Source organism: Capsicum annuum, chromosome 7 (genome assembly GCF_002878395.1).
Source record: "Capsicum annuum cultivar UCD-10X-F1 chromosome 7, UCD10Xv1.1, whole genome shotgun sequence".
NCBI classification, from domain to species: domain Eukaryota; kingdom Viridiplantae; phylum Streptophyta; class Magnoliopsida; order Solanales; family Solanaceae; genus Capsicum; species Capsicum annuum.
The window spans coordinates 146,929,817-146,956,185 of NC_061117.1; the positions used below are offsets into that span (position 1 = coordinate 146,929,817).

The 26,369-nt window shown below is 37.8% G+C and overlaps 1 pseudogene; it reads right to left on the minus strand.

Moving 5' to 3' along the window:
• Positions 1-1,314: 1,314 nt before the first annotated feature.
• On the minus strand, positions 1,315-25,346 carry LOC107877879 (annotated as a pseudogene).
• Between the last annotated feature and the right edge of the window lie 1,023 nt (positions 25,347-26,369).

Consider the following 26,369-nt stretch of genomic DNA (forward strand, 5'->3'; position numbering starts at 1 on the left):
TATTTTTCTCAAATTTAAGAAAATAAATTCCCTTCAAAAAATACTAAAAATATTTTTCAAAACTTTCTTTGAACCTTGCTCTCGGATTGAAATGTTCATATAACTATAAGAATCACCCGCCCTACCCCTATCCCAAATTTCCTACCACCCCATCCAAAAAAATATTTTAATTTTTTCCTTACCTCATCATCTTTCCCGACTCTCACCGACTACTATCCCCCATTAAAGAAAAATACATATGTATTTTGTTTTAAAAATTTTTTAAAGTTTTTCTTACCCCCCCCCCCCCCCCCCCCCCCCCCCCCCCCCCCCCCCCCCCCCCCCCCCCGCCCCAAAAAAAAAGTTAAATTATTTAAAAAAAAACAAAAATTTATCCTCACTCTCCAAACCTGACCCCCACCCCGTACTAATCGCACTCCCGCCCCCTCTCCCCAAAAGAATAATTTTTTAATTTATTTTCTAAAAGAAATTCAATCTTTTTTTCCTACCCATCCTTACCACCTATTCTAATTCCTCCCTCCCCTCTCCCCCCCACCCCCCACAACCAACACACACACAAAGACACAGCAGCCCCCCTCTAAAAAAAAAGTTAATTATTTTAATTTATTTCTTTGAAAAAAAGTTTCTAAACCTTTTTTCTTTTCCCCACCCCCTTCTTACCCAATTTGTTTTCATTATTTTTTGTTAAATCTATACAAATACTATTAAAAAATATTTTTCTTCTTTTGTAACAAAGACAATAAGAAAGAACTTATTTTCTTATAAAACGTTTTCTTCCTCCATACCGACGCATCCTACAAAAAGTATTTTTCCGGGGTCCATTTATTTTTTAAAAAACTACTTTCTACTCGTTAGCTAAGCACTAAAATGTACTTTTTTGAAAAATATTATTTCATTTACCAACTAAACATTAGAAAAAATATTTTTCGAAAATTGTTTTTAACTCACCAACCAAACATAAGAAAATAAGTAAGAAAACAACTTAATTTTTAAGAAAATATTTTCTAGGAAAATATTTTTCATGGAAACATTTTCTTAGTCCATGGAAACATTTTATTCGGTCCATTATATTATATGAAACTTCGGTAGTTGTCATCGCCCTTACGGACTTCAATAGTCCATTGTTGCGTTCATTTCCTTTGGCGTTTTTAATACGCATAACACAGGTATGAACGCATAATACGAAATGGAGTTTTAACATTGCGGTGAACAGCCACACTTGGAAAACTGTTCAGTTTGCATCACGTTTATCCAATAAACATCTCTCCATTGAAGGGGGTTGAAGGAGGGAAAAAGTGAAGTTGGTGCATTCAATTAACCAACTTGAAATAAACTTTATTAGGAGCCACGGAAATGTTACAATACACTACTACAAATGCACTGCGTAGAGGCTTCAGGAATGTTGTACCTTTCTATATTTCAAATACATCCTGTTTCCGAGTTGTAGGAACATTGGGTGCACACCGCTTACATTCGTGACCTTGAAGCTGAAGACGTCGAAGCAGATGCACTCTGCAGCACAAGAAATGGTGCATCAATACGTAAAGATTTTAACGTATGCACAGAACAATACAACATACAATCTGAGCTAAAATGCATGCAATTGCCAGCGCTCAGGGGCAACATACTGTCCCAAATTGACCACATATTAATGATGTTGACAGATAGTGACAGTGCAACAGTGGCATCATCATGTCCTTTGCCTAGTTCACTCTTCCGCGAGAACATGACTAACACCCCATAACTTTGTTTGGTTTGGCAACACCGTGAGCTCAGAACTGGTGACTAAACTACTAACTAGCTATTGATACTTCAGTAATCTGATATACTAAATTGTCAATTATTGAATTTCAACTGTATATGCATATTGGTTATAAAAATTAATTCAGAGAATGATCAAATTTAAAGCTTTATCACAGTAGACAGCTAGAAAGATCTTAAAATACATAAACAGTGATGAGATCAAGCTCTTACGAAGGGGACGTCCTTCATTGCTCTCTCTTCCAAGAACCTTGAGGGCTTGAAGAAATTACCATATAGTTCTGACCACTTCTTAAGACTTCTATTAATACGACCAGCACCAACAGTATCAGCCCAGAAAACAATACCACCTCTGCCAAAAACAGCATCATTGTCAAAATCATTTTGTATAAAAATGTTAAAATTTTAATAGGGAAGATATTACCAGATACAAAATGTTAGAACAGAGGCTAAAAGATAAGGTCACGATTGCACATCTTTTAAGTTTCGGGAATTAAGGAAATATAGTAGTAGCTGATCCTTTCATTCTTCCCACTCTACCTCCTTTCCCTTCGTTTTTTTGGCAATTATCTTCATTTCTTTTGGTTAATAGTTCCATCTAAAGGATGCACGAGCACACTCACCATATTGAAAGCTTTCTGAAGATTTCATGTTTAGCTTCCATTGTCCATTAGTAGTTAGCCCATGAAAACATGATCCTCCTAACCCGTTCTGGCCCGCCCGTTTATTAATTCAATCCATTTTGACCTGGTCAATTCAACCAATCTAAAAGTTCGACTAATATATATAGCCCATATTAACCCATGAGATATTTTATCAACGTATTTTTTAGAAAGACGTATTTCTTTGTTTGATATGTTACATATATCCAAAATAAACAAAAACACTTCATAGGTAAACAACAACAACAACAACATACCCAGTATATTCCCACAAAGTGGGGTTTAGGGGGTTAGAGTGTACGCAGTCCGTACCACTACCTCAGATGAAGTACAGAGGCTGTTTCCGATAGACCCTCGGCTCAGGAAAAATAACAAATATAACAAAAAATATAAAGGCACACAACAAACAAGGGGTGACACACCGCTAGATAATAAAGAAAACATAACACCCACAAAGTAGTATTATAAGCTTGCTATACGAAATCAGAGACATCACCAAGAGGCTACAAGGAACCAATACAAACAACGTACCCTTTCCTACTATAGCGAACGTACTCCTACCTACTAGCCCTCTACCCTAATCCGCATCTTCCGCACCTTCCTATCAAAGGTCATGTCTTCCGTAAGTTGTAACTGCCCCATGTCCTGCCTAATCACCTCCCTCCAATATTTCTTCGGCCTACCTCTACTCCGTCTAAAACTATCCATAACCAGCCTCTCATACCACTGAACTGGAGCATCCGCGTCCTTGCTAAAAATAAAGTATAGGCGAGTTGTTATGAGTTGTTATGACCCTTTTCTTATCCATTCCGACCCAAGTAACTTTTTGATGGGTCATTGACCAACCCACTTACTAGCTCGCAGATCAGCCCTTACTTTTTCGCTTTGCAGCTCATTTTGATCCCCCAAATTTAACCCAACTCGCCCATTTAACACCCCCTAGTAGTAATCACTTGGCACAAGTTTCAAGAAGTAATTCGACTTTAATGTGGACAGTGACTTTAATGGGGAGGGTAACAAATGAGTGTTGATTCCCAAAAAGAGCTTAGACAAACTAACCGGTATGATGGGAAACTCATTACAAGGACAGATGCAACATCAAGGTCAGAGGCTCGGACTACTATCCCTTCATCCAAAACACGGCATGCCTCATTCACAACTGGAAAGAGTATCATCTCAACAATTTCTTGGTCAGTGACAAATATTGGCTGCAAGAAAATTCACAAAAACGACAGGCTGGTTATTCTCATAAAGTTAGAACTCATCAGGCCCCTCTGAACAAATAGTCAAATTCCAGCATCTTTAAACCCATTTTACTTCGATTGAGCTTTTTTCTTTGCAAGTGTTTTTTTCAGATAAAGATACCTTTCCTCCGGGCATTATGTTGGTGAGCCTTCTTGATTCCTCAATAATCGGAAGAACAGTAAAATCGGGTCTTGGCTTCCTTCCCTTCTCATAAATATAGTAGCCTTTTCCATTGTTTTTACCTATAAAGCAATTGTCAATGGTGAAAGCCAAGACAATGAAGCAACAACACAAAAGAATACGAACTTGCAACATTACCATTTCTGACACTTTTTATAAGGTCGATCAATGGAGACTTAAAAGTGCGATCAGAAAAAACTGAACCAAATTCTTTCCCTACAGCAACAGCCACTCCGAGCAAGATGCTTAATCAAGTTATTTTCATACCAAACGAACGTACTATGGGTAGGAATACAATGCATGCTAAGTGAGCCACAAACACCTCAATACAGCGACTAACAAAGAAGATGATTGTTTCCCTCTGCGTTCCTTACAAATTTCTAAGCAAACAAATGCAGCATATTTAGCAATCATCAAAATCCAACTAAATTAAAAGGGACAGGAGACGTGCATGAATTCAATTTCTCAACCTATAATATATAGTAAGTAGGGGTGGGCATTCGGTTTGATTGTTGAATATCGGTTCAGTTTTTCGATTTTTGGATTGACGAAAATAACAACCATAACCAAACCAAAATTATTTCGGTTTGGTTTGATTTTTTCAAATTCGGTTTGGTTATTTCGAATTTTTATTTTGATTTTAACGATTAAAATAGTGAGCATTTAAAATTAGTGATTTTTCTAAAAAAATAATCTTATTTTCAAACCTATTCTAATTCTCAAATATAATTAATTCAACACGGCTGAAATAACCATAAATATCGACCTCGCTGAGTCATCGCTGTTGGCGTGATGGCAGTGGCCACACTTGGCAGCAACTGCCGACGACAGTGACGAACTGAGCAAATGACTGTCAACTGCCATTGACGATGTTGAAATTTCAAATGAACTAGCGAACTGAGGATAATTGAGTGTGGTTGCAGCCTTCACGTTAATGTTAGGGGTTAAAGCAAAGCAGTATATTAGGATTTAGGATTACTAATTATATTACATTTTAGTATATTTACATATATAATAAAATATATATAAAAATTATAATATATTATTCATATAATTTCGGTTTTTTGGTTTATCCAAAAAAAAATTTTGAAAATCCAAACACCAAACCGTTTAACCAAATTTCAAAAATTTGAAATAGAAACCAATCCGAAAAACCAAAAAACCAAACCAAAATTAAATTTCGGTTCGATTTTTCGGTTTTCTCGGTTTAAACCAAAATATGCCCAACCCTAATAGTAAGAGGCAACTGCCGCACTCTCTCTGTGGTAACATGGGAAGAAGTGTTTTTTGACATACCCTTAGATAAATTTTTTCAAATAACCGTGGAGCCCAGACCAACTTGTGTGCACCTCGACTAATTTCACTAGGTACCTGCTACCTCACCAGCATAAATGCTCGAACTCATGGGAAAGAAATCACTTGATGTTCTTTCCTCCGCTAGGAATTAAACCTAAGGCCCTATGATTCTCAACCCACTTCTATGACCACCAGGCCACACCCTTGGGTGCTTTGAATCAATCAGTAAAAGCCTCTTAAAAATTCAAGAAACCTTCACTCCCTTTCTGATGTATAGAAAACTGGATCTGAACAATATTATCACTTATATTTTCCGTCAATGGATGCATTTACAAATTTGTATCATTGAAACATAATATTCCTTTCATTCCATGTTGCATTTAGAAAGTAGACTTTTGACAAATAAGCTAAATGTGTATTACCTACCAAAAATATCTTCAAATATTGTTATATTCCCCACGCTATATCATTCTCATAAGAGCATGACGTTAAAGGTAAGATGGGAATGTGAATTGAAGTGTTTCCAAATATAGAAAGATGTCAATGTTTTAAAACAAACCAAAAGGATGGAGTGTTATATAAAATGGAACAGAAGGACTAGTCATCTTAAAGCTGTTATAAGCTAAAGAAATGATAAAGAATTTGCATCTGCAGAGAGTAGCTGCTCAGTTTGGTTTATATTTTCTCGTGTGAATTGAAGATCGCAGCTACATCTGACAATTTAGTGAGGAAGCAAATTACTGGAAGGGACCCATAGGGAGACCAAAGCTGGCAATTTGCGCATCAATCCTGTAGACATCCACTCCTAGACTGACCAGAATATGTGCACTTTGGGAGTAGGGAAAGAAGTTTCTATTGACAGCAAAACCTGTACAATTTCCCACCACAACAGGTACTTTTTTTATTGCTTTGCCAACAGCCATAAGGTCAAGAATTGCTTGGGCAGATGTCTTCTCTGTTCGTACTATCTCCAGCAATGGCATAATGTGAGCAGGACTGACCACAACAAAGACCAAGTTAGCAGTGGAACAGAAAATGATGCTATTATAGTAAATTAGTAACTGCCTGCATTTATATCTCAAGGATTTGTTACATAACTTAAAGATACCCCTCTTCTAGCAGGTTCGTTGCTATTCATTTATCTGTATTCACAGATCCAGTAATACGCTGCCTAGATGTCAGGTGTAATTTAGTTTTTACTTCTAAAATCCCATCTTCCACATCCACTAAGCGCAAAAGATAAAGAGGGATGGAAGTATAAGATACATGAAAATCAACATTGTCCCTCCAAGCGAGTTTCACGAACAAGTGTACAATATCACATTTCGTTTCACATTGTTATATTCAATTTTTAAAATTGTATGTATGTCCTGATCTTTTGGTGGGGTCATATTTTCCCGATTAGTCACAACTATACAAAAGTTTGCCATGCACGGCTTCATACCTGAAAAAGTGGGCCCAATAATCCGATCCTTGGATATGGTATTTTGTCCAATAATGTTGAGGTCAATAGTAGATGTGTTAGTTGCCAAAATACAATGTGGAGGGCAAACCTTCTCAATCTCACTGAATATTTTCTGTTTTAGTGGAACATTTTCAATTACAGCCTGCAAAGACCACCAGAATTGCAACAAATTAAGAATCAAAATTATGATCATCAGCATTGTTCCAGTAGTAGATGTTAGATAGTTATACTGAGTGTCCCGCATTGGTAAATATGTATCATATATCGTGCAAAGTTTGTATATAAATAAGACTCAGTGTAAGACAATTATCTTACTGCATCTGAATAATATTTTTCATACTTTATTTCTCATATGGTATGAAGAACTCGGTTAACGTGCAATTTTCCGATGAAATAAGTACGTTTTTGCCCGAAGTGCATTTTCTATCAGTATTGTGCAAAAACACCACCACCACAAGATTCCTCAGCCTCCGGCGGGCAAACCACAGAAAACTGCTCCTCACACACTCTCACATGCCACCTGGCGCTGCACCTTTGACGATTGGCAGACCCATGTGTTGACGTGTGAAGTCCTTTTGACCTAAGCAGTTGGTTCCTTGGAGGTCACCTAGATGCCAGAGCCAAATATCCCTTTTCGGTCTATTTCTTATAATCTGACAATTCCTGTCAGCTTTTCCAGTGAGTTTTCAGATTTTTCCTGCAACGGTTGTGTTTTCCAGCAGTCTATCAGGACCTCTATTGCACATTGACACTCGCTGAGCGATTAGAGCTGTCTTCACTATTTTCAGATTATTTTCAGGTGACTTTCTGGCCAATCTCTATCAGCCAATAACTTTTCAGTCACTTTCTTTCAGTTAATTTTGTGATTATTTGCTTAGAACTCTCTTCAATCCAACCATGTCTTCCGGAATTGATGCGTTTAGTCAAAAAATATGAAAGTTGGAACGTAAGTCCTATGATAACTTCAGTACCCATAATGGGAAGCTCAGACTATTCAGATTGAGCTTTCTCAAACAAGTTGCAATCACGGGTCAAGGTGTTCAAGATTACCTAATCAAAAAAGGTACGGAGAGAAAAGAAAAAATAGAGGCTTGAGCACAGTGGGAGAATATTGACGCTCAACTATGTAGTCTCTTGGGGCAGTCTATCGATTCCATATCGATGGCCTTGTTTCGTTCATTCCAAACATGTTATTCAATTTGAGAAAAGGTTTGCACTTAATATACTAATGACATATCTCGATTTTATGATGTTATATCTCAGATGCACTTAAAAGAAACGGGAATCTAATACATCTAATTAGTTGGGACAGACTATCACGACGTTATTTTAGAAGTTAATGACAGCTATTGACTTATTGCTAGTGTTAAAAACAACTGGAGAGATGACAAAAGAGATTTCTAGTTCTTCCACTTGTTGGACTTCCTAAGGACCTTGATTCGGTGCAAAACTAGATTTTGACTGGTCCTACTGTTTCTACATGAAATATTCTTCTGATTTCCACTTTCTGCATCACCCAATCACTCATTGATCTCATCACCAACCATCAACTCATCTGTTCTCGCATCTCAAACAATGAAAAATCGAACATCTCAGATTATGGAGAATCAACGAGGAGAAGGCCGTTTTGCAAGATCTCAACTCAAGTGTAGTTAGTGTAATAAGTCTGGACATACTCGTGGAGTATGCTATTCTTTGCATGGTTGACCACCCAAAATACTTATGTTTTATTTATATAAAGAAAACTCACTCCGTTTCAAAAAAAATGACCTACTTTGACTTGGCACAAAGTTTAAGAAGATAAAGAAGATTTTTGAATCTTGTGGCCTTAGATTAAAGTTGTGTCAAAAGTACCAAAATGCCATTTAATCTTGTGGTTCTAAACATGTCATGTGGAAAGTTGAAATTAAAGCATTGTCAAAAAAGGAAAAGGGTCATTCTTTTTGAAATGAACTAAAAAGGAAAGTAGGTCATTCTTTTTTAAACGGAGGGAGTAATAAATTCCCTTAAGTAATGAGCTAGTATGCAGACATCTGCACAAGAAGCCTTTATTGTTCAGACTGGTACCTTTTTGCTGATAATTTTGTTGCTTGTGTTTCACACTCCAATACTCTTGAGGTCATGAACTTGGGCACTTTTAATCATAATTCTGGTGATGAATCACTTTAGTCAAATATCATCTATTCAAATTCTTCTCGTTGCGACTTTAGTCAATGGGTTCCAAACAAAAGCAAAAGAAAATGGACAAGCTAATACCATATCCTCGGTCATTCTAAATTCTATTTTTTTTTTACATCTTTGGATGTCTTTTTAGTCTTGCATTTGTTAGTCATTTGATTCAGCCTTTAATTGTTCCATAATATTCCTCTATGATGCTTTTGTTAAGTACGGCAGCAGAATGGGACAAAAAACTGGCATAGAGCGTGAATCACAAGTTGCAGCAGAATGGGACAAAAAACTGGCATAGAGCGTGAATCACAAGTTCTTCATTACCTTAATTATCCCAGTTCCTACACAACATGTCTTATTACAAAATCCTCCATGCTTTATCCAAAGACACTCGGGACAATCCATGTATATCCAAGCTCCAAATGATGATGCCTAACTTGTCTACATTAGATTGAGAGTCGTGTCAACTTGAGAAACATACCTGAGCCCACTTTCCACGTTGTGTAGTCTGGTTTTTCCTTAGGTCATTTTGACATATGGGTTCTTAGTAGAGTCAGTTCAACCTAAGAATTTCGTCATTTGTTAGTTTCATTGATGATTATTCAAAGTAACTTAAATTTCTTAATGAAGATCGTTCAAATTTATTTCCTATATTCCAAAGTTTTAGAGTTGAAATATAAAATCAATTTGGTGTTTCAATTCACATTTTTTGCATTAAATAACGCCTTAAAACTTATGTTCTCAGTTTTAGCACTTAATGACTTTTCAAGGAATTATTCAACAGAATTCTTGACTTTATACCCCTCAACCAAATGCGGTAACAAAGAGAAAAAATAGGGACCTCATTGAGATTGATCGCACACTCCTCGTTCAGTTCCATGCGGATTTGGGTGATGAGTTTTCATGGCTTGTTATTTGATTAATCAAATGCTTTCATCTTCGGTCCAAAATCAGATTCCACATTCAATATCATTTCATCAATCCTTATACTCTCTTCCCCCCTCTTGCGCTTCAGATCATGTGTTTGTTCGTAACTTAGCTCCAGGAAAAATAAGTAAGCTCCTGCTTCAAGGTGCGTTCCTCGGTTATTATCGGGTTCAAAAGAGATATCACCGTATCATTGTTGGTACCTTTGTGATACGGGCACGACCACGAAGATGGACGTGAATGAGTGCGTATTGAACCCGCCGTCCAAGGAAGTGCACAAGTGAAGTGTAAAAGAGGGCCTAAACATACCAAAAACAGCCCCTAAGTTACATTTGATGGGCGCCCCTTTCCTTAAGGGGTATTTTGGACATTTTGTCTTCTATTTATAATACACTATAGATAGAACATTTTAGGGTTTTTGTAGTTAGATTTTGATGATATTTGTGAGTGTATAACACTTGAAACACTTCTCTCTTGGGAGAAAGGGCCCTTTGGCCGAAACTAGGACAACACTAAGTGTGGATTCACTTGTGTTGTGTTCATTGGCTTGGAAACGTTGGGTGCTTGGGAGATTGACGTCCCTCTTGTGTCCACGTAAGAGTGTAGGTGTTGTTATTACATTCATTAAGGGTTTTGGTGTTTGATACACACCTTAGTTCTTAGTCATTGTAATAATCTATGTCACACTACCTTTCTTTCATTCTTGTAATCGTGTCGTAGTGTTTGTTGTTGTAATCTTGTAACCGTTGGTTGTTATTATTGTTATCATCGTGTTCATCACGTGTTGCTGCTGTTTTTGGTGTAAAATACACCATGTATCTTGTATTCTTGTTGTTATTGTTGAAGCCTTTCTCGGTTGGGCCTTGTTCTCGACTTAGCCTTGATTTGTGGACTGTTTTTGTGCCATTTTCGTGCCTTTCGTGGTTTGATTTGTATCATTTTGTAAGCCAACATAACCATTTTTTGATTCCCGCCGTTACTTTACTTCTTCTGACCATCTTGATATATTTGAGATCTTAGCTATACAAACATTTTAGGAGTCTAGTGTTTCATCTCTTACATCCCTAACTATAAGGCAACCATTCTTGACTTACCATCATCATCACCATCCAGAATCAGGTCTATTGGTCCAAGATAATTCATGATCTTGCATCAGACGCTACACCTACCGAGGACTTGCTCTTCTTAGTCCACCTATTGCATTTCGGAAAAGCATATGATCCACTCGTAATACTAATCTCCACTATACCCTTTTTCAAGTTATCAACATCTATCATTAATCAAGACCACACTTGTGGGGTTACACTGAGTATGTTGTTGTATCGGCTGTCATAACCCCCCATTATGCTTTTGTATCATCTTTCGCCTTTGTTTCCTTCCCTAAATCTATAAGTGAAGCATTGTCCAATTTAGGACTATAATAGTCACCTATTGTTGTATGGAGCGGAGTGTTGGCCAGTTAAGAACTCCTACATCCAAAAGTTGAAGGTGGCGGAGATGAGAATGTTGCGACAGATGTGTGGACATATCAGGAAAGATAGGGTGAGGAATGAGATTATTCGGGAGAAGGTGGAAGTTGCTTCGGTGGGGGATAAGATGCGAGAAGTGAGGTTACGTTGGTTCGGGCACGTGATGAGGAAGGGCTCTGATGCTCCAGTGCGGAGATGTGAGACATTGACTATGGATGGTTTTAGGCGGGGTAGAGGTAAACTGAAGAAATATTGGAGGGAGGTGATTAGGCATGATATGGAACAGCTACAGTTTACGGAGGACATGACCCTTGATAGGAAGATGTGGAAGACGCGAATTAGGGTAGAGGGTTAGGGGTGGGAGTGCGTTGGTAATAGTAGGGGAGCGTTCTTTTGTGTCTGGAGTTTCTTGTTCGTGGTGTTGTGGCTGTAATATTATCTTGTAGCTAGCGGTGTTAATTTTTTTTGCATACCGTACTAGTTTATATGCACTTATTTTTTGTGTTTGTTATCCTATTATCGGTCCTAAGCCCGGGGTCTATCGAAAACCGTCTTTCTACTTCACCTGAGGTAGTGGTATGGTCTGCGTACACTTTACCCTCCCCAGAGATTCTTGGGCTTCATGGACGAAAGAAGTCCATGAATAAATACTACACATACATTAGTTCGTGATTTCGTGAAGATTGATGGACCCCACTATATGGGAATACACTGGGAATGTTGTTGTTGTAATAGTCACCTATTGCACTTCGGAAAAGTATATGATACCTCATTATACCCTTTGAAGTTATCATTATTTGTCATCACCATATTATGCTTTTGAATCATATTTGTCCTTTGTTTCCATCCCTACGTCTATAAGCAAAGCATTGTCTCATCTAGGATGGCGACGGGCGGCTATGATTAATGAGATATATGTTTTACATGGGAGTGGTATTGGGAGCTTGTCCTCTTACTTCAAGTTCTTTAGGTTTATGAAGTCAATGTTGGTCTGAGACAATCAAATTGATCGGTTTAAGGCCCACCTTGTTGACAAAGGGTATGCACAGATGGGCTTGATTACCGTGATACTTTCTCCCCCATAGCTAAAATAGCACATGTTTGTCTTTCTTATTCATGGCTATTGTTCATTACTGGCGTCTTTATTAGTTGGACATTTAGAATATTTTTCTCCAAGCAATCTTGAGGATGAGGCTTATGGAGCAAGAGCAGTGTTCTTGTATGTCGATTGCGCAGGTCCATCTATGATCTAAAACAATCTCCTCGTACCTAGATTAGTAAGTTTACCACAGTTATTAGGGGGTTTGACATGACCCATAGTGAAATTGTTCACTCCGCATTTTATTAGCATTCTGCTCCCAATATGTGTAAATTTTTGGCAGTCTCGTCCAGGAGATGTGAGGGTTTCGATCAATCCACATTGAATACTTCGACCAAAGTCCGTGGACAAATTTGAGGGGGTTGGGTAATACAAACGATTACGAAACACTAAGAACAACAAACAACACGAGAGAAAACCGAACACAAGATGAACAACAACTCACGGCAGCAACACAAACACATAACAAGATGCAATAAGTAAAGATAGATAGTGAGACATAAGATTATACAATAAACAAGAACCTAAGTGTGTATGAAACACAAAGACCCCTATAAAACGTATAAACAACACCACACTTACGAAGACCTCAAGGGAATTAGAATCCCCAAGCAACCTCCGTTTCTAAACTAGTAACCAACACAACGATTCCACGTTGCCATAAGTGAATCCACACTTGCACAAGTGATTCCACACATGTAATACACTCTCAAAGAAAAGTTTTTCAAAATATCAAAGTTGAAGACAAATGACCTAATAGAAGCTACTTATAGTCTTGGCTAAACTTATTACATAGTAAATGACCAAAGGGGCCTTAATGAGACCAACAAAAGGGGCGGCCTTGGAGTGTAGCCTTGGGGCGGCTTTGGAGTGTTTGAAGACCTTCTTCACACTTTAAAGCTTGTTCTCTCGGTTGGGCAGCCCCCGAGCTCGAGTCTTTACGTATTGGCTTCCAATCATGTCCTCGAAAGCTAAAATGTCCCTTAGACTCATATCATCATCCCCTTCTTGAAAAGGATTCGACCTCAAATCCGAACCTTGCAAAACAGTAAGAGACACAAGAAAACACACTTTCCTCAAAGCTTGAGGGTTTATACCATAGTCATTCCAATCACCCAAAATTGAACACCCTTCCAAAGAAGAAACAATTTGTCTATCCACATAAGTGTAACAAGAAACAAGAGATAAGAGTTGTTTATCAAGTGGAGTCCATAGACTTTTCTTGGAACAACAAATAGGCTTGCAAACCGAAATAGGAAGGCCATGCATTCCATGCACATCCAAGCCATTCCAAAAGACATTAATACCATCTAAGTAGAACTTTAAATCAAATATCTTCATAGCATTGTCGGGTAAATGTCATTATGATTCCAAGGAAAGCTAGAAATAGGAGGGAATAGGTACATACCTTTGGAGCAAAGACTTAAGCTTGCTCTCTTGCCTTCTAAACTTGCACCATAGGAATTCATCTCCTTAGGCCTCAACTTGGAAGTGGGCACAATGCTAGTGCCGAATGTGGTGAATAACAAGTGCTTGATTTTGTCACCAAGTTCTTCTTCTTGAACCCGAAACGTCTCACCTTCACCATTCGGGTCCTTCCTCATCAAGAGGTTAAAGTTCAAGACTTCTCCTTCTTCGGGCCAAACATCTTCATTAGGAGCTTTCATCATCAACCCACAAGGTACAAAGATATCTCCTTCTTCCTCTACCAATTCGGCTTCACCATCATTGTCATCATCCTCTTGAGGGATTTCCTCACTACCATCATTTAGGGTCACTTACCCCCCAACAAAGTAAGGATCACCCTCCACCAACACAATGTTCTTTCGGTTAGGGCATTCACTAGCCTTATGACCCCAACCTTGACATTTAAAGCAAACAATACCTTTAGGATTGGGAGTAGAAGAGGGATTACCTTCAAGCCGTGGTGGATACTTTTGGTTTGCTCTATCAACGGGCTTCTTCTCTAAGGACTTGTAGGAGTCCTTGTTCTTGTTCCATTTGAAGGTCCTCTTGGCATGATTGTTCCTTTCAACCTCAATGGCCGCTTCAACAAGATCCTTCATTCGGTCAAACTTATGGACAACGAGTTGAGAAACAACTTCATAAACTAAACCACCTCTGAATCGAGCTATGCAATGGTTTGGAGGTTCAACAATATCAAGACGAAGGATCAAGTTTTGAAACTCCTCATAGTATTCTTCCACACTTCTAATTCGTTGCCTCAAATTGTAGAGCCTTGTTAGTTGCTCTTTCTTGAACTTTTTCGTTACATCTCTCTCATTAGTGCTTTCAATTCATCCCAATCCGGAAGGTCAAGATTGTCATTTCTTGCTCTTTGCAATCTTTTTGTCTCCAACCAAGTAGATGCATATCCTTCAAGTTGAGCAATGGCATGTGCGGCTTTCTTGTGAGGACTTAACTCATTGAGTTGGAAAATCCGATTGCATTGTAGTTCCTATTTAAGGTAGATAGATGGATCACTAGTTCCTTTGAAGGTAGGAAGAGTGATCTTGATTGAGTTGAGACCCGTGTCTCTACCCAAATTTCCTACTTGGTCCGCTTGATAACCTTCTTGAACATGAGGACGTTGTCCCAAGTTGCCTCTACCAAGAGGAATCGGACCAAACCTTCCCCCTCGGCCCCTATGCCCTCCTCCATGAGCTCCTCTTCTATTTCTCACAAATTCCGCAAAGAGAGCCACTTCATCTAACTCCTCATCTCCATAAGGACCCTCACCATCCACTTCATCAATTTGGATCGGTTGGTTTCAATTAAGTAGGGCTCTTGGCATTTCTTGGTTTCGTGGAGCTTCTTGGTGGATTTGATTTTGGTTATTTGGATAAGTAGGGGCTTGGTTGATGGGTTCATGTACTTGTCTAGGCAGATTGAACAGTTAGCGAAGTGTATCCGGAGTTATAGTAAGGGAGGTGTGGGGAGAATGTCCACTAGATAAGGCATGGTAGTTTTTAGGAGATAAGTGGGTGGAGTCTAGGTGAACTTCCAAGGTATCCATTTTCCTTAAGAAAGAACCTTCCATCCCTTCTATTATCTCCATTCGGTCACTAACACCCATTATAGCCGCCAATAAAGTATCCATGTTTACCTCTCCCGAAGTTCTTGGGTTGCCTTCACCCGATGCCATAGTACCTATCAAGAAATGATAAACAAAACACAAACAACAAGTTAAGGTTAGCAAAAATCAGCCTCACAAACTCTTAAGCTCGCACCTTTGAAATGTCACTCAATTGGAGTTGTAAGTATTGGTATCCCGTTTATGTAATGAAGTGTTACTTGGTTCCACTTGCGTCTTAAGGTCGAAATAGATTCTTGTTTTGAAACGACTCAAAGAAAATATGTACGGATTTGAATCAAGAAATTACAACGAATTACAAAAGATAAAAGCACACAAAAGAAGGTAAAACGAAAGAAAGGACTCAAACAACTAATTCACACCCTAGTAGATGATTACTAGTTGCTAATTAGTATTAGAATCAAGCAATGCAACCAAAGAAACAAAGAAACAAAACTAAGAATCCAAAATTTTTTTAGCCTAAGACGTGAGTTGTACGGATTTAGTGACGTGGAAGCCTTTGGTTTGTTGAAAATTTTTCGAAAAATTTCTTGTTTCAATTTGTATTGATCAATTTTCAAGTTGGATGAGTGAAAAATCAGCTTTGGAGGGAACAACAAGAAGTTTTGGAGCCTTTTTCACATTCAAAAAGGTTTGACTTATCTTAGCACCTTTTCGGTATGACACCTTTTTGAAGGGTTGTTGGTTCTTTCCTCTTTTGTTAGTCTTGGAAAGTCCCCTTTCTCCTTTTTGGTAACAAGTCTTTTTGAATGTCTTTTTGATCCCTTACTTCTTTGGTATATTTTTGGGGAATGTTTTCAAGACAAACACAAGACTACACTCTTTTCCTCCTTGTTTTAAGATCAAACCACCACCTTTTCTTCAACAAGTTATGAAGATGGTGAAGAACACCAAGAACACAACTCTTGAAACTTGGAGTTCTAAGGTTCACGTTGGGCCCTCCAACACCAACAGCACATCAGAAAACCGAACACAAGATGAACAACAACTCACGACAGCAACACAAACACGAGATAAGATAACAAAATGCAATAAGTAAAGATAGATAGTGAGACATAAGATTATACAATAAACAAGAACCTAAGAGTGTATCAAACACAAAAACCCCTATAAACTGTATAAACAGCATCACACTCTAACGAAGACCTCAAGGGAACCGGAATCCCCATGCAACCTTTGTTTCTAAACTAGTAACCAACACAACGATTCCACGTTGCCACACGTGAATCCACACTTGCACAAGTGATTCCACACTTGTAATACACTCTCAAAGAGAAGTCTTTCAAAATATCAAAGTTGAAGACAAATGACCTAATAGAAGCTACTTATAGTCTTGGCTAAACTAATTACATAGTAAATGAACAAAAGGCCCTTAATGAGACCAACAAAAAGGGCGGCCTTGGAGTGTAGCCTTGGGGCGTCTTTGGAGTGTTTGAAGGTCTTCTTCACACTTCAAAGCTTGTTCTCTTGGTTGGGCAGCCCCCGAGCTCGAGTCTTTACGTATTGGCTTTCAATCATGTCCTCGAAAGCTAAGATGCCCCTTAAACCCGTATCAATTGGGGGGGGGGGGGGGGGGGAGGAATTGATATTATAATTTCTCAAAATAAAAGATAAAAAAGATTTAAGACATGAGAAATGGCATACCTTCAATATTTTTAGCTTTTCCTATTGGTCAATATCAACTATTTATTAATGTTCTCTTTCTCATAGAAAGGAGGCATAATTTCTAAATTAATTATTAGCGTGCTGATTTTTTAACAACTAATTTATGTTTTTAGTGCCCACCTTGGAGAATGAAAGATTGAATTCTAGATTGAATTCTACAACATACTTGTGAGTTTTCCACATAATATCTCTCAAAATTTAGAATATCATTATAGCTCTATTTTATTAAATTTTCTTAGTCGAATCCCAGCACCTTTCTGTAACCCCGAAATCATAAAATTAAGATTTTGTCGAATTCAATCCTTAGAAATACATCCGTTTCAGATATTGCATCCGGGTCCGACCAATTAGGTTTATGTTGACATTATCATTATTATTAATAATGATCATGGACTGCATACATCTTATCCTCCCCAGATCCCCCTCTTGTGGGAATACACTGGGTATGTTGTTGTTGTTGTTGTTGTTGTTGATCACGATTGTCTCACTAACCTGAAGCAACATCACTTCAGCATTTCTGGACTAAGGATTTGGGCAAATTGAAGTATTTTCTAGATGGGCTCCTTATTTCACAATTAAAGTATGTGTTGAAACATTCTTGACAGACAAGAATCATGGTTTATAGATCATTAAAACTCCTATGGATCTGAATGCTAAACTTCTGCCACAATGGAAGCAACCTATTTAGCCATCCAGCGAGATATAGGCATAGTTGGTAAGTTGAATTAACTCGTAGTGACTGGCTTGACATTTCCTTTCTTATGAGTGTTGTAAGTCGGTTTATATCAACTCTCCCTGTGTTAGTCATAGAGATGCAATTGTTTGCATTCGCGGTATATAAAATCAGTCTCGAGCAAAGAACTACTATTCGAGGATCGGGACCATGAGCAAATCATTGGATACACATATGTCAATTGGGCTAGATCATCTTCTGATAGACGTTCTACATTATGTTCTACATCTGGATACTATGTTTTAGCACGAAGTAATTAAGAGGCTTGACAAAGCAAGAAACGAAGTGTGGCTACTAGATCTAGTGCAGAAGCAGACTATCAAGCAATGGCTATGGCAATATGTGAGCTAGTTTGGATCAACCAGTTGCTAAAACTAAAAGAATTAAAATTTGGAGAATCACTCAAATGGAACTTGTGTGTGATAATCAAGTTTCCTTTCATATTGTATCAAATTTGGTGTTGCATGAGAGAACTAAACACAATGAGATTGATTGTCACTTCGTCACAAAAAAAAAAAAAAAGACACTCTCAAGAGATATTATTCAAAGTTTATGAAGTCAAATGATTAGATTGGAGGCATTTTCACCAAGTGCCATACTAGTCTTCGTATTAGTTACATTGGTAACAAGCTTGCTTGGTACGTGTCACATATGCACCAGCTTGAGGGGGAACGTTAGAAAGTTATACTGAGTTGTCCCATATTGGTAGATAGGTATTATGTATTGTGTAGTCTGTATATCAACGGGGCTCAATGCAAGACAATTATTTGGCGTATCTAATATATTTCCCAAGTCTTTATGTATCACAGTAAGGTGCTAAGGAAGCCAAGTGAAGAGTAATGAGAAAAAGAGGAAAAGATTATGAATATTTAACAGAGAAACATAAGTCCAGCAGCTCACCTCTATGACCATATCCACATCCTTAAAATCTGAATAATCCAATGCACCTTTAACCATTGAAAGGGCTTTATCTGCTTTTTCCTGTGGCCATTTCTTTCTAGCTACCAGTCCGATGATATTTGCTGTAACATAAGATACATCCCCATAAGTTTCTACACTTCAAGAGTACTAAGGGACTGTCAAGACTAAACAGGGAAAGACCATTAGGATCTCGCAATCCTCACAGTCATTGACTAAATGACAGGAGATATGTAATGTAATTGTCGTAAAAGAGTGTATCGACGACCTTCAATAGCTTTAATTCCCTTCTGAAGATACTCAGAATTAATTTCCTTAAGTATAACAATTGTGTTGCTAAGGGCGAGGGCTGTAGCTATGCCTGAACCCATTAAACCTCCACCGATTACAGCAACTTTCTTGTCTGTCCTAGGTTTGAGTTCAATATCAGTGACGTTAGGTACCTGGTCAATTATGAAACCAAAGGTCATCCGAAAGAAGAAAGAATAGATTGACTTACAGGGAACACAGACATAAGTACCTATTTCTAAAAGTCAAAAGCTGGAAGAGGATTGAATGCAAAAAGAATACAAATTTATGAAAATGGTATAAAATATAAACTAGTAACTGTACAAGTTCATTATATAAAAGAGATCAACAGAATCTATGTCACCACGTGAAATCTTACTGATAACAAACTTTACAATTAAGGCACATCATGAAAACCCATTCCAACATCAAATCTCAAGAAATCAACCAAACTAAATCAGCAAAAGAAAAGGATTAACGAACTATATTTTAATCACATTTGCAATCATTCTTTACAGAGACTGCTTATGTAAGCAGATAGTTTTGTATGTCACAGCTAATGCATTAATCTCTCGAATATGCAATTACTAATACATAAGATTTTTTTTGATAACCAGCAATCAAGAATACAGTTTAATGGTAAATAGTAATTTCAAGAAAATGAGTCAAAACTCAAGCAGTTAAGTAGAAGATTGGTAACACTGAGAGGGTGCATAAGTTGTAGTCACCAAAGTAATTTTCCCATTCATTCTTGCCTGCTCAAATAAAGATGCTTACAAAGAACTCCAAGCTTCAAGCTAGCATCACAAAATCACATAGTGTTGATTCATATCCTTCACGTTTCAGGATTTACCGTATCATACCTTCGACGGTGACCGTTGGGAAAAAAAATACATGAACAAGACCCTTTGATGTATCTGACAACACAAGGTCCTTGAATACTTTAGCTTCCTGCAAAACATCCAAAAAGAGTTATTATGCCCTCTGGAGGGAAACATGTTTACAGTACAAAGATATTGTTTACAGAAAAATAATACCTTGAGAACCCCATTATATCCTCCATGGATGATGCCTTCTTCTATTACACCAATGCATGCCAAGTGCTGAGGCATCTTCTTAGCTGTCTGCTTCACTTGTTCTCTAGCCACCTTCAGTACTTCACGAGCTTCTGAAAGGGAACCAATTTTGTCTGTCTTGTAAAGGGAACGCATCCAAGGCTTGCGCCTTTCTGCAATATCAAGTGTCCATTGTCTAGATACTTTTAACAACTCCGATGAAGGAACAATGGCATCAATGAGACCAAGCTTCTTCCCTTCCTCCGACATTATTGGTTTAGATGTCTGCCAAAAATTATTTGTAATCTATAAGGCCATCACAATGATTCATTTGATTGATTTACAAATTTAAGTAACAACAGAAACAATCTAATACATTGAGCACATATTGGAAACTAAAAGGAGGTCATTGCCAGGATGGGCATATATAGAACCCAGAGATCAGCAAGCGACCAGAAGTTGAACAATGCTCGTGTCTAAGGAGGACATTACATCATAATTTGCTCCTTTTTGTTTAGAAATTGCTATAACAAAGAGAACTCAAATCACTATATAGTTACAAGAACAACTGTAAACAGTTCTATTTAACATTGGTCCAAGTAGGACATGCATTGATTCCCCAACAGTTGATTTGGAAATGAATTGATAGATCAAATAAACTAGCCTGGGAATCTAACAGAGTTTAGAACAAGGAAAAAAACTAGTCACAAGTTTCAACTTGTTTACTGATAAGAAGATAAATGACTTACCATCATAAGTTCAGCAGCTTTAGACAACCCTATAAGCCTCAGAAGATGCTGTGTACCTTAAGAAGAAACATTATCTCTATGCTTAGTTAATTGGTAACGGAAGAGAATTCAAAGCCTACACTCAAGTGCGACAAGCATTATGTGGCAGAGTTACCTCCAAATCCAGGAATAACTCCAAGGCTGAGCTCTGGCAACCCCAGTTGTGCTTGTGGTGCAGCAATCCGTGCAGGGCATCCCTGCAAAAAGCATATATAGCTTAATTGGCACACCAAGAAACAGATACAAAGACGGTACAAGTTATAGAGATCACAAACCAATGCCAATTCTAAGCCACCTCCGAGTGCAAGTCCGTCTATGGAAGCAACTGCAGGCTTTTTACCATCTAAAATTACAAAAATAACAGGATTGACAGATTTGTAAATAACAATTGACTATAGAACAATACAGAGAAGCACCAGGAGCAAAGAGCTGTACAAAGGATCTGAAATTTGATCTAAACAGTGTCAACTACCTTCCATCGTGTTCACCACAAGATCAACAGAAACATCAGGCATTTGAGAAATATCCCCAGCAACAATCCAGATCCATTTTTCAACAAGGAGGTTTTCACTGAGACACAACTTGAAATGTACAAAGAGGAAAACAAAGTAATCATACCAGTCTCATGAACCTTCTGAAAAACGTTGATATCAAAACCACCAGAAAATCTGCCTCCATTTCCTGAATAAAAATACAGAGAACATAAACATGAAATGCAAGGGAAGACTAACATAAGTATGATGCAGAACACATATACGCCTAAATGAAAACTAGAACTCCTATATGATTCATCAAATTATAACTACAATTTTAACTAACCACCAACCTCCTTTATCCAGGCTGGTCTTGGACCGGCTATGCAAAGCTCACCAAACGAAGTTAAGGAAAATGCCGAACTTACCAAATAATTGAACTTAAAAGAAATCCATAAAGCATCACATAAAGCAACAGATCACTAACACTTCATGACCACGTCCTGTAGAAAGTTAAATTTCTTTTACAAATTTCTCCGGAAACAGCTGTCAATTTCAGCAACATCCAGAACCTTTCTTGATAGAAAACAATTTGTAAGTATGACATGTTTTGTTCAAAGGATCCCTACGCACAGTATTTCTCTTCCTGAACTTCATACCATGTAAGCGTGATAGAAAATCCTTGGGATAGAAAAGCAACTTCAAAACAATGGCCAGAGGCATGTATATGGTTTAGACATGCTTAAATTACTATAAAATGTCCCAACAGGTTTGTTGGAAGATATCACTAAATTACGAAAAGCTAGTGAATTGAGAAAGCTCACAAGTCAAAACAATAGCTTTAACATCGTTTCTCATCGTCGCTTCAGTCCACATCTCCTTCAGTCCAGCAATAACTGAAACCACCACAAGTTCGAATCAAAATCCAATCAAAACACATGAATTGAAATTGGTAGAGAAAGGGATAAGCTTACTTGGAATAGCTAGAGCGTTCCCAGGAGGATTAAAGATGGTGATGATGGCGACACCGTCGGTTCCCACCTCCATTGTCACCTTAACTCGGGCCATTTTCTACTTCCGTGAACTGTAAGTGTATTTTCGCGATTTCAAAGAATCAAGTCGAGGAGAAAAGAGTTAAGAGGAAGGCAATTTAAATAAAGGAAGTTTGACAGTGGTGAATTATAGTATATTGATATTGCTAGTGTATATAGGGAGAGAGGTGCGTGGGTGGGTGTGTTTGTGGGGGAAGGGAGAATGTGCACCCGCGTAGGAAAAGTTGCATGTAGGAATAATTGGCTAAAAGTAATTACAAAGCAATTTCGCAATGGGAACTTTACAGGTTGTTTGGATGGTGGTTTTCTGTGGTATGGTATGGTATGGTTTCCAACGAAATTATGTTTGTTTTGATTGTTTTTTAAAAGACATGGTATGGTATGGTAATCTTTCATGGTTTGGGAACCATTCCGAACCATGGAATTGTCCAATTTTTAGAACCACCAATTTGGTGGTTTTGCGTGGTTTTCTTATTTATTTTTTCAACTATGCCCTGATATAATATTTTCTATTCTTATTTTACCCTTTACCCCATTTTACTTACAACCTTAATAAGTTATAATTATATTTATGTTTTTACGCACAATTACAAAGGATCTGAAATTTGATCTAAACAGTGTCAACTACCTTCCATCCTGTTCACCACAAGATCAACAGAAACATCAGGCATTTGAGAAATATCCCCAGCAACAATCCAGATCCATTTTTCAACAAGTAGGTTTTCACTGAGACACAACTTGAAATGTACAAAGATGAAAACAAAGTAATCATACCAGTCTCATGAACCTTCTGAAAAACGTTGATATCAAAACCACCAGAAAATCTGCCTCCATTTCCTGAATAAAAATATAGAGAACATAAACTTGAAATGCAAGGGAAGACTAACATAAGTATGATGCAGAACACATATACGCCTCAATGAAAACTAGAACTCCTATATGATTCATCAAATTGTAACTATAATTTTAACTAACCACCAACCTCCTTTATCCAGGCTGGTCTTGGACCGGCTATGCAAAGCTCACCAAACGAAGTTAAGGAAAATGCCGAACTTACCAAATAATTGAACTTAAAAAGAAATCCATAAAGCATCACATAAAGCAATAGATCACTAACACTTCATAACCACGTCTTGTAGAAAGTTAAATTTCTTTTACAAATTTCTCCGGAAACAGCTGTCAATTTCAGCAACATCCAGAACCTTTCTTGATAGAAAACAATTTGTAAGTATGACATGTTTTGTTCAAAGGATCCCTACGCACAGTATTTCTCTTCCTGAACTTCATACCATGTAAGCGTGATAGAAAATCCTTGGGATAGAAAGGCAACTTCAAAACAATGGCCGGAGGCATGTATATGGTTTAGACATGCTTAAATTACTATAAAATGTCCCAACAGGTTTGTTGGAAGATATCACTAAATTACGAAAAGCTAGTGAATTGAGAAAGCTCACAAGTCAAAACAATAGCTTTAACATCGTTTCTCATCGTCGCTTCAGTCCACATCTCCTTCAGTCCAGCAATAACTGAAACCACCACAAGTTCGAATCAAAATCCAATCAAAACACATGAATTAAAATTGGTAGAGAAAGGGATAAGCTTACTTGGAATAGCTAGAGCGTTCAAAGGAGGATTAAAGATGGTGATGACGGCGACACCGTCGGTTCCCACCTCCATCGTCACCTTAACTCGAGCTATTTTCTACTTCCGTGAACTGTAAGTGGAGTATTTTCGCGATTTCAAAGAATCAAGTCGAGGAGAAAAGAGTTAAGAGGAAGGCAATTTAAATAAAGGAAGTTTGACAGTGGTGAATTATAGTATATTGATATAGCTAGTGTATATAGGGAGAGAGGTGCGTGCGTGGGTGCGTGCGTGGGTGGGTGTGTTTGTGGGGGAAGGGAGAATGTGCGCCCGCGTAGGAAAAGTTGCATGTAGGAATTATTGGCTAAAAGTAATTGCAAAGCAAACTTTACAGGTTGTTTGGATGGTGGTTTTCTGTGGTATGGTATGGTATGGTTTCCAACGAAATTATATTTATTTTGATTGTTTTTTAAAAGGCATGGTATGGTATGGTAATCTTTCATGGTTTGGAAACCATTCCGAATCATGGAATTGTCCAATTTTTAAAACCACCAATTTGGTGGTTTTGCGTGGTTTTCTTATTTATTTTTTCAACTATGCCCTGATATAATATTTTCTGTTCTTATTATTACCCTTTACCCTATTTTACTTACAACCTTAATATGTTATAATTATATTTATGTTTTTATGCACAATTATTTACCAAGTTTGAGATTCAACATTAATATCTCAGCTCAGTCATTTTTGCAACTTCTTCAAGAATTTTATGGAAAAAAAAAAATTAACGAATTAGGAATTATTTCCAGATGTAACAGGAAAAAAGTCTAAAAATTGTTAAAACTCCTTCATCCAAAAAGAAAAAAGTTGAATATCAAACTTTCAACATTCCATGAAATACTCAAGCATCAAGCAACTCCAAGTAGATAAATTCTCAGTGAAATATGAATTCGAAATGATTTTACAGGCAATGGTCAAATAGTAATATCAAAGAACACAAGCATAAAAATCTTATGGGGTAGTTTTTGCTAATTAAAATTTTGCACTGAAACGGATGGGTGTTACAGGAATGCTATGGAATATGAAAACACCTAATAAGAGAAAGGCCAGTTCTATAAAATAATGGTGAGAAGTTTAATATTATATTAGGGGTATTTTAGTAAATTTACCCGTTACGATACAGTACTATACCATCAAACCAAATAAAAAACTATTATTAAACAGTAGTGAACGATACAATCTATCCAAACATAGTATTGTACCATACCATACTGTACCATACCATACCATACTGTACAGTACATTATGAAACCATGGCAAAACACCATCCAAACAGTGTTAGAAGACTAATTTTGCACGAGTCGTCGGCGGACACTTATTTTAGGGTTTGTTTGGTATAAAAAAGGATTACTTTCGGTGATTTCTTCATGTTTGGTTGTATTAAAAGATTTTCAAAGGACATTTGCTCTTCAAATTTAAGAAAAATCACTTTGATACCTTCTATACCTAAAGTAAGATAAAATTCTCTTTCAATTTCGAAATTTGGCCCCGACTCGAGATCCGAGATCAAACCACGATTCGACTCTAGAGTCGAGGTCAGGTCAGAGCCAAGATTCGGGATTAGGTTTAGGGTCAAACTCGGGAGTAGGGTCCTAGGTCGAAGTTGGTCTAAATTCCTAAGTATCGAGTTGAGTTAAGGTTAAGAGTCTGGTCTCGGGTCAAGATCGATAGTCTGTCTAAGTTGGGGTTGGGATAAGGATCAAATCTTAGGCCCTGAGTCGTGACTCAAGATTCTGATACAAGTAGGAAGTTGGGTCTAAAGTTAGGGTTGAGAGTTGGGTTTCTGGTAGGTTTTAAGAGTTGGGGCTCAAGATAGTGTCAGGATGGAGAGTCGGGTTTCGGTTTGAGTTCAGATCCTAAGTTCGGGACAAGGTTGAAAATTAATTTCTAAGTTGAGGTCGAGATCAGGGTTTTTGAGTCACGGTTGAGAGTTGTACCCTGAGTTAGAGTTGGGAGTTTAGCTCAAGGGTCACGGTTGGGGACAGGGGTTGAATCGTGGTTAATATCGATAGTCGGGTATCGAGGTCTTGGAAATATGGTCCTGAGTCAAGAGTTGGGTCTTATACCAGGGTCAGAGTTAGGATCGGGAGTCACGTCTTATGTAGATGTCAAATCTCAGGTTCTGGTTTAGGGTTGGGAGTCTGGTTTTGGGTTGGATTCTAGAGTCAGGTTCTAGGTTGACGTAAGGATCGATAGTTGTATTCTTTTTTTAGGTTACATTTTGGGACTTGAGTTGTGTCAGGGTTGGGACCTGACTCTTGACTCGACTCAAATCCAACTTCCAAACCTAAACTCGACCCGACTTCCGACCTTAATTCCATCTCTCAATCCGACCTTAACCCTAGACCTAACTTGCAACCCTGAGCATGAGACCTTACCCCCTGTTCCGGAC